Source organism: Pristiophorus japonicus, chromosome 14 (assembly GCF_044704955.1).
Source record: "Pristiophorus japonicus isolate sPriJap1 chromosome 14, sPriJap1.hap1, whole genome shotgun sequence".
NCBI lineage: Eukaryota > Metazoa > Chordata > Chondrichthyes > Pristiophoridae > Pristiophorus > Pristiophorus japonicus.
The window spans coordinates 5,034,777-5,043,146 of record NC_091990.1 but is presented as its reverse complement, the minus strand read 5'-3'; positions in this window follow the sequence as shown (position 1 = coordinate 5,043,146).

Genomic DNA, 8,370 nt, shown 5'->3' with positions numbered 1-8,370 from the left:
GTACTGAGGGAGTGCTGCACTGTCGGAGGGAGCGTACTGAGGGAGTGCTGCACTGTCAGAGGGGCAGTACTGAGGGAGTGCTGCACTGTCGGAGGGGCAGTACTGAGGGAGTGCTGCACTGTCGGAGGGGCAGTACTGAGGGAGTGCTGCACTGTTGGAGGTGTCGTCTTTCAGATGAGACGTTAAACCGAGGCCCTGTCTGCTTTCCTGGGTGGATGTAAAACATCCCATGGCACTATTTCGAAGAAGAGCAGGGGAGTTATCCCCGATGTCCTGGGCCAAGATTTATCCCTCAATCAACATCACCAAAACAGATTATCTGGTCAATATCACGTTGCTGTATGTGGGAGCTTGCTGTGCGCAAATTGTCCGCTGTGTTTCCCATATTACAACAGTGACTACCTTCCGACAGTGCTTCTTTGGCTGTAAAGCACTGAGATGTCCGGTGGTTGTTAAAGGCGCTATAGAAATGTAAGTCTTTTTCCTTATAACCGCGCTGCTTTCATAGCAACGCAAAGGTGTGAGCTACAACTGTAGTTCACTGTATTCTGGCAGAGTCAGATCCATATGCAACAACTTGTATTTATAAAAAGACTTGCATTTATATAGCACCTTTCACAACATCGTGTGTCCTAAAGCACTTTACAGCCAAGAAAGTACTTTTTGTAATGGTCACTGTTGTAATGTGGAAAATAACACTTATATAGCACCTTTAACATAGTAAAACATCCCAAAGAGCTTCACAGGATCATTATCAAACAGAATTTGACACCGAGCTGCATAAGGAGATATCAGGTCAGGTGATGAAAGACTTGGTCAATAGAGGTAGTTTTTAAAGAAAGACTTGCATTTATATAGCACCTTTCGCAACCACCAGTCGTCTCAAAGCACTTTACAGCCAATTAACTCCTTTTGGAGTGTAGTCACTGTTGTAATGTGGGAAACACGGCAGCCAATTTGCGCACAGCAAGCTCCCACACACAGCAATGTGATAATGACCAGATCATCTGTTTTTGTTATGTTGATTAAGGGATAAATATTGGCCCCCAGGACACCGGGGATAACTCCCCTGTTCTTCTTCGAAATAGTGCCCTGGAATCTTTTGCATTCACCTGAGAGAGCAGACAGGACCTCGGTTTAACAACTCATCCAAAAGACGGCACCTCCAACAGTGCAGCACTCCCTCAATACTGCACTGGGTGTGTGAGCCTAGATTTATGTGCTCAAGCCCCTGAAGTGGGACTTGAACCTTCTGACTCAGAGGTAAGTATGCTGCCCACTGAGCCACGGCTGACACTGGAATATCTTAAAGGAGGAGAGAGAGGCAGAGAGGTTTGGGGAGGGAATTTCGGAGCTCAGAGCCCAGGCAGCACATACAGGTGCGATATGTAGGAATGTGATCCTGGGAAGGTCTGACATGAGCAGCTTGTTGTAGATAATTTAAGGATAAGCAAGCAATTTGACTTTGACTGTGAGCTTAGAACCTAAATAACCGGTTTACAATGAATAAGACCAAGCAAGACTAATCAACTTCAGATGACAGGTCTCCACTAAACTGCCAGCAAAAGTAATCGATGCAGTGTTGATCAACTCTTTCAAAGAGATATTTAGGATTACATGTTTTTATTTATTGTCTAGTGTCAGCTGTGGCTCAGGGGGCAGCACATATGTCTCTAAGTCAGGAGGTTGTGGGTTCAAGTCCCACTCCAGGGACTTGAGCACAAAATTCCAGGCTAACACTCCCCGTGCAGTGCTGAGGGAGTGCTGCACTGTCGGAGGTGCCATTTTTCAGATGAAACATAAAACCGAGGCCCCGTCTTCTCTCTCAGGTGGACATAAAAAATCCCATGGCACTATTTTGAAGAAGAGCAGGGGAGTTATCCCCGATGTCCTGGCCACTTTTATCCCCCAATCAACATCACTAAAACAGATTATCTGGTTGTTATCATGTTGCTGTTTGTGGGAGCTTGCTGTGCACAAATTGGCTGCCGCGTTCCCCCCATTACACCAGTGACTACACTCCAAAAGTACTTCATTGGCTGTAAAGCACTTTGAGGCGTCTTGTGGTCGTGAAAGGCGCTATATAAATGCAAGTCTTTCTTTCCTTTTAGTTAGGTGTGTGATAACGTACAACAACAATCGCTCTCTTCCCACAGGAACACACCACACTCGGGTCCGTAAGGACCATTGGCAGAGTCGAGGCTTCAGGGCCCCTGGAGTTCGAACACTAAACCATGCACCCTAACAGCACAAAGCATTGGTGCTTGTCCATCCAGAACAACCCTACCCATTCAGGCACTGGTCTGCGGGGTAATCTGCAACCCCAGGCCCCAGCACCACACCCACCCCTCCCGGCTTAGCCGTGGGCCTAGCGAATTGGTTGAGCAACAGTGACCCTGGAGTACTGCAGACTTTCCTGGCTCAGGAATCTACTTCAGCTCTGCACAGCAGATTGAATCCGTTTTGAACTTCGATCCCCGGGTGCGTGTCATCTTGGCGTGACCTATGATAAAGAAGATTATAGATTATAGGAATAGATATAAACAAAAGTGTTGAAATACTGCAAGCAACAGTGTCTGTTCTTGGAAAACTATTTTGGGGTCTTATACTCAGTTTGAAAGCACGAAAAGTGATGTCGCCTTAAAATAATTGCAGCAATTTTGATGTTTTGATTTCTTTAAGTGGATACTCTGTTTAGGTGATTCCTTGATCAACAATTTTAGTCTACTATGATATAGAGATTTGAGGTTCAGTATATACAAGGTACAAATATATGCGAAAATGAAACTTGTTGGGATAATTCCTCCCTTAACCTTTTCACAGATTCAACAACTGAGAGACAGTAATGTGTCTGAGAATTAACTTCAGTCATTATTGTTCCAGAACATTAATCTTAAAACTTCATAGAGCACACTACACATTTAGAAAAAGAAGAAAGACTTGCATTTCTATAGAGGCTTTTACAAACGTCGGACGTCTCAAAGCGCTTTACAGCCAATGAAGGAGAGAGGGGAAGACACTGCATGGCTCAGAGGGTAATTACACAAGTGGATGGTACTGAGGAAGGGCTTGAAGATCCCAGATTTCATCCCTTGTCTGTGTTGAAGGAACTGATTTGAGCTGGATCTCTGGTTGGAGAACAATAGACATCAACTTTCCAGGCTACTTCTGATCATTACCTAGTGACCCCAGCTGTAAAGTGTATGAGTATATTTCTAATTCAGGTACATTCAGGGAGTCCCTGACCAAAGACCGCCCTAAGTGGAGGAAGAGCATCCGGGAGGGCGCTGAGCATCTCGAGTCTCGTCGCCGAGAGCATGCAGAAAGCAAGCGCAGGCAGCGGAAGGAGCGTGCGGCAAACCAGACTCCCCACCCATCCTTTCCTCCAACCACTGTCTGTCCCACCTGTGACAGAGACTGTAATTCCCGTATTGGACTGTATGGCAAGTCTTTCCTGATTTCGAGGGACTGCCTATGATGATGATGAGTTCAGGAACTCTAAAATCAATTAAATAAAAGACTGCGTTGACAAGATAGAAGGTTGTGTGGTCACACAGCACACTGGTGTACCCAAACACTATGGCATGGAGTTTGTACCCATGTCTCCTCAAAGCAAAATTAAGATGGAAAAAGCCATACAAAGCCAATGGGATTCTGGAGTTTATATATAGGGGTGACAAAAATATCAAAGGGAGATAAAAATATCAAATGACAGGTGTCCCTGAGCTATGCTTATGCAGTTGATTCAAGGCGAGAATTAAAAAGCTTGGGTGATGTAAGCTACACAGCCTCTTTGCACAAAATGGTCCATGACCGAGATATCTAATTAGAGTTTAAAACTACATTTAAATAAGAGAAGTAAATTGGTCAGAAAAATCACGTTCTGAATGACAAGTTAATCTGTATGTTGGTGTTTTCTTAAACATGAACTGCTTGGTCATTTGTAAAGAAAAAAACCCAGCTGTATTTTAACAGAGGTGCCTTGAGATGTTTTACTGCATTAAAGGCACTATATAAATGCAAATAGTTGTTCCTCAGGATTCCCAGCATGTTCAAAGCTGGGTTCACTGACTGCTCCACCAATTCCTGGGTGGTCAATTGGGAACAAATTATACAATTGAAAAAGAAAGGCTTGCACCATGACCACCAGCCAATGAAGTACTTTTGAAGTGCAGTCACTGTTGTAATGTGGGAAACGCGGCAGCCAATTTGCGCACAGCAAGCTCCCACACACAGCAATGCGAGAATGACCAGATAATCTGTTTATGTTATGTTGATTGAAGGATAAATATTGGCCCCAGGGATAACTCCCCCTGCTCTTCTTCAAAAGAGCACATGGGATCTTTTACATCCACCTGAGAGAGCAGACAGGGCCTCGGTTTAACATCTCATTTGAAAGACAGCACCTCTGACAGTGGAGAGCTCCCTCAGTACTGCACTGGGAGCGTCAGCCTAGAATATGTGATCACATGGGACTTGAACCCATAACTTTTGGACTTACAGAGGTGAGGGTGCTGCCCACTGAGCCACAGCCAATACTTAATCAATGACTTAATGAACGATCAGTTAGAGCGTAACTGCGTGCGAATGACCATGCCATTCATAAAATTAGAACTTTTAAATTATTGGATGCTGTACAAAATGTCAAAAGAAATCCCCACTGCAAAGGATGATGGGACAGTGCAAAGCTTTCAAAAGTGAGACCTTTGTCTGTTATATTAGGGGTTGGGGTGAGATGGTTTTCTTTGAGTCATTGTAAGATTTGATACAATTCATCAGATATTATCAGTAAGATATCAGAAATAGAAGATTCAGCCCATTAAAGCAACATGTCATCAGACTTGTAAACACTCGAGTGAATTGCTGGCAAATCGTTAAACCTTTGAGGACTGAAGGGACATTTGTACCTTAAACTGAAAGGTAGATAAAAAATGTTTTACCCTTGTTTATTTTAAGAATTCAATTGTTATTGAAGTTGTGTATGTATGTGTGTGTGTGTGTGTGTGTGTGTGGTTGGGTTAGGAGGGGGCGTTGGCAGTGGGGCATATTGTGAAGCTCTTATTCAAAGGACCAACAAATAAAGCAAATTAAAATGGATGTAAAATAAATGCCTCTGGCTGCAAACTAGCCATTTGTAATGGTCCCCCTGTGAGCTTCCCCAATGGCTCAGTGCTGCCCCATGTCTTAACTCGCACGAAGTTCCGCTCACTCATCACCCCCTGTGTTCACTGACCTACATTGGCTCCCGGTTAAGCAATGCCTCGATTTCAAAATTCTCATCCTTGTTTTCAAATCCCTCTATGGCCTCGCCCCTCCCTATCTCTGTAATCTCCTCCAGCCCCACAACCCCCCCGAGATATCTGCGCTCCTCTAATTCTGCCCTCCTGAGCATCCCTGATTATAATCGCTCCACCATCGGTGGCCGTGCCTTCTGTTGCCTGGGCCCCAAGCTCTGGAACTCCCTCACTAAACCACCCCGCCTCTCTTTCCTCCTTTAAGACGCTCCCAAAAACCTACTTCTTTGACCAAGCTTTTGGTCATCTGCTGTAATTTCTTCTTAAATGGCTCGGTGTCAATTTTTTTTCCGTCTTACAATACTCCTGTGAAGTGGCTTGGGACATTTTACTAGAAAGAAAGAACTTGCATTTATATAGCGCCTTTCATGACTACCGGAGTCTCAAGGTGCTTTACAGACTATGATGTACGTTTGGGATGTAGTCACTGTTTGTACTATGTTAAAGGCGCTATATAAATACAAGTTGTTGTTGCAGGAAATAACTACATGGTATGGTACTGAGACATATATTTCAGGGCTTCATTTGACTCCCAGTCAAGGCTGAATTATCCAACCTCAGCTCGTTGGCCTGAGTGCTCTTGGTCCAGGGGCGGGCCAATTAGCCAGGGTCCCGGTGCGGGACCCAATAACCCCTGCTGGAACGTGCGGAGGTCTGGCAGGGCAGAATCTAGGAGCCCGTGATGCCCTCCGCAATCATACAATCCGTCGACTAATTGTTTAGCCTCACGTAGCATAGGATGAGCTGCTAACAGATTGGTTTTAGAGGAATCAGCTCATTTAGAAAAGGAGAAAAGGAGGGGAGTGGAAATTGGAAAAATAAAACAAGATGGCTCTGTGGCACATCACCCCTCATCTTGGTCATATTATATGATGTGTGGAAGGTGAGCAAATTCCTGTCGCAATCTAGCATTCACCATTCAATGCCTTCCTTTAGGTGACGTGCTTTAGTCCAGTCCCACAGGCGTGATCGGCCCCTCAGTAATTCTGTTGTTCAGCAATGCCAACCATACTGCAACTGCTCCTCAGCAGTTGTCCATCAACGCACTTTAGTGACCTCAACAGGAGTATTTCAAATAGAATGCTAAAGGGAGTTAAAGTCATTGGTGGAAGGACTAGAGGGGATTTGAGGAGAACTTCTTTCACTCAGAGGGTGGTGGGGGTCTGGAACTCACTGCCTGAAAGGGTGGTAGAGGCAGAAACCCTCACCACATTTAAAAAGTACCTGGATGTGCACCTGAAGTGCCGTAACCTGCAGGGCTACGGACCGAGAGCTGGAAAATGGGATTAGGCTGGGTAGCTCTTGGTCGGTTGCCGTGGACATGATGGGCCGAATGGCCTCCTTCTGTGCCGTAAATTCCTATGATTCACAGATGACACATTTGTGTAGAAAAGCAAGGTAATCAAAGGAAATTCACATTATTCAGGGATCTACATGTATTTAGCAACAGCAAATGGTTGAGAAATGTAAGGTTAATGCATATATTGGTGTTATATTGCAAATATAGCACCAGTAAAAGCAAGGGCAGACATCGATGATGAGGTCCAACACCAGTGCGCCAGCGCAAACGTCTGTCACCTGAGGAAGAGAGTGTTTGAAGACCAGGATCTCAAATCTGGCACCAAGCTTATGGTCTACAGGGCAGTAGTGATACCCGTCCTCCTATGTGGCTCAAAGTCGTGGACTATATACAGCAGACATCTCAAAATGCTGGAGAAGTACCACCAACGCTGCCTCCACAAGATCCTGCAAATCCACTGGCAGGACAGATGCACTAACGTTAGTGTTCTTGCTCAGGTCAACATCCCCAGCATCAAAGTACTGACCACGCTCGACCAACTCTGTTGGGCAGGCCACATCGTCGACATGCCCGACACGAGACTCTCAAAGCAAGCGCTCTACTCAGAACTCCGACACAGCAAGCGAGCCCCAGGAGGGCAGAGGAAACGTTTCAAGGACACCCTCAAAGTCTCCTTGACTAAATGTAACATCCCCACTGACACCTGGGAGTCCCTGGCCAAAGACCGCCCTAAGTGGAGGAAGAGCATCCGGGAGGGCGCTGAGCACCTAGAGTCTCGTCGCCGAGAGCATGCAGAAACCAAGCGCAGGCAGCGGAAGGAGCGTGCGGCAAACCAGTCCCACCCACCCTTTCCTCCAACCACTGTCTGCCCTATCCTGTGACGAGAGACTGTAGGTCCTTCAGCCACCTGAGAACTCACTTTTAGAGTGGAAGCAAGTCATTCTCGATTCCGAGGGACTGCCTATGATGATGATGATTGCAAATACAAATATATTTTTAAAGCATAAAATAAAATTGGCCAGATATATAAAGTGTTGGCCATTGCCAAGGAAAAGAGAGTGTTTCATCCTTGCAATCCAAGATTAAAAGGTCAAAATTTAAATTAAAATCTAATTCAGCAATGTAGAGACCCCCAACACTGCCTTGTTAACAAGTATATATTTAATTAAACCACCTCAGAACTCATGTTAAGAGTGGAAGCAAGTCTTCCTCGATGCCAAGGGACTGCCTATGATGATGATGAATTAAGTCACAGTGGCAAATATAGTTTGTGTAACAATCTCTCATACTCATCCAATGTGACAGTAAATAGTCTTTCAGATTACACACACACACAGTCAGTTATTGAAAAGATGTACAACATATATTAAAAATACAAAGTGAACAAACATGCTGCATTTGTACTGAAGTAAACACAGGCAGGTTCTGGGGTTTGGATCACGAGCTTGATCTTTGGAAGTCCCTTCACAGTACTATTCATGGAACATGTTCTTTAAATGGCTTTCATAGGGTCCTTGTTTACACGTTGTCTAATGTTGCACCTGTCAAATTGCGAAACTTGCAGATTGCTCAACTCGATAAACCACATGCTCAAACCGTATTGGCCATGGAGCCTTCTGCCTAGGGACTAAACATTTTCATTTTCTCCCTCGCTCCCCTGAAGCTCGTTACTGGTGGTGGGGTACGGTTGTATGGTGCCGAGCTGCCCACCAATACCTTGCCCAAGTGACATTCTTCAGATGTGTGCCAAAGGCAGTGAATGTTGGTAAGCTGCCT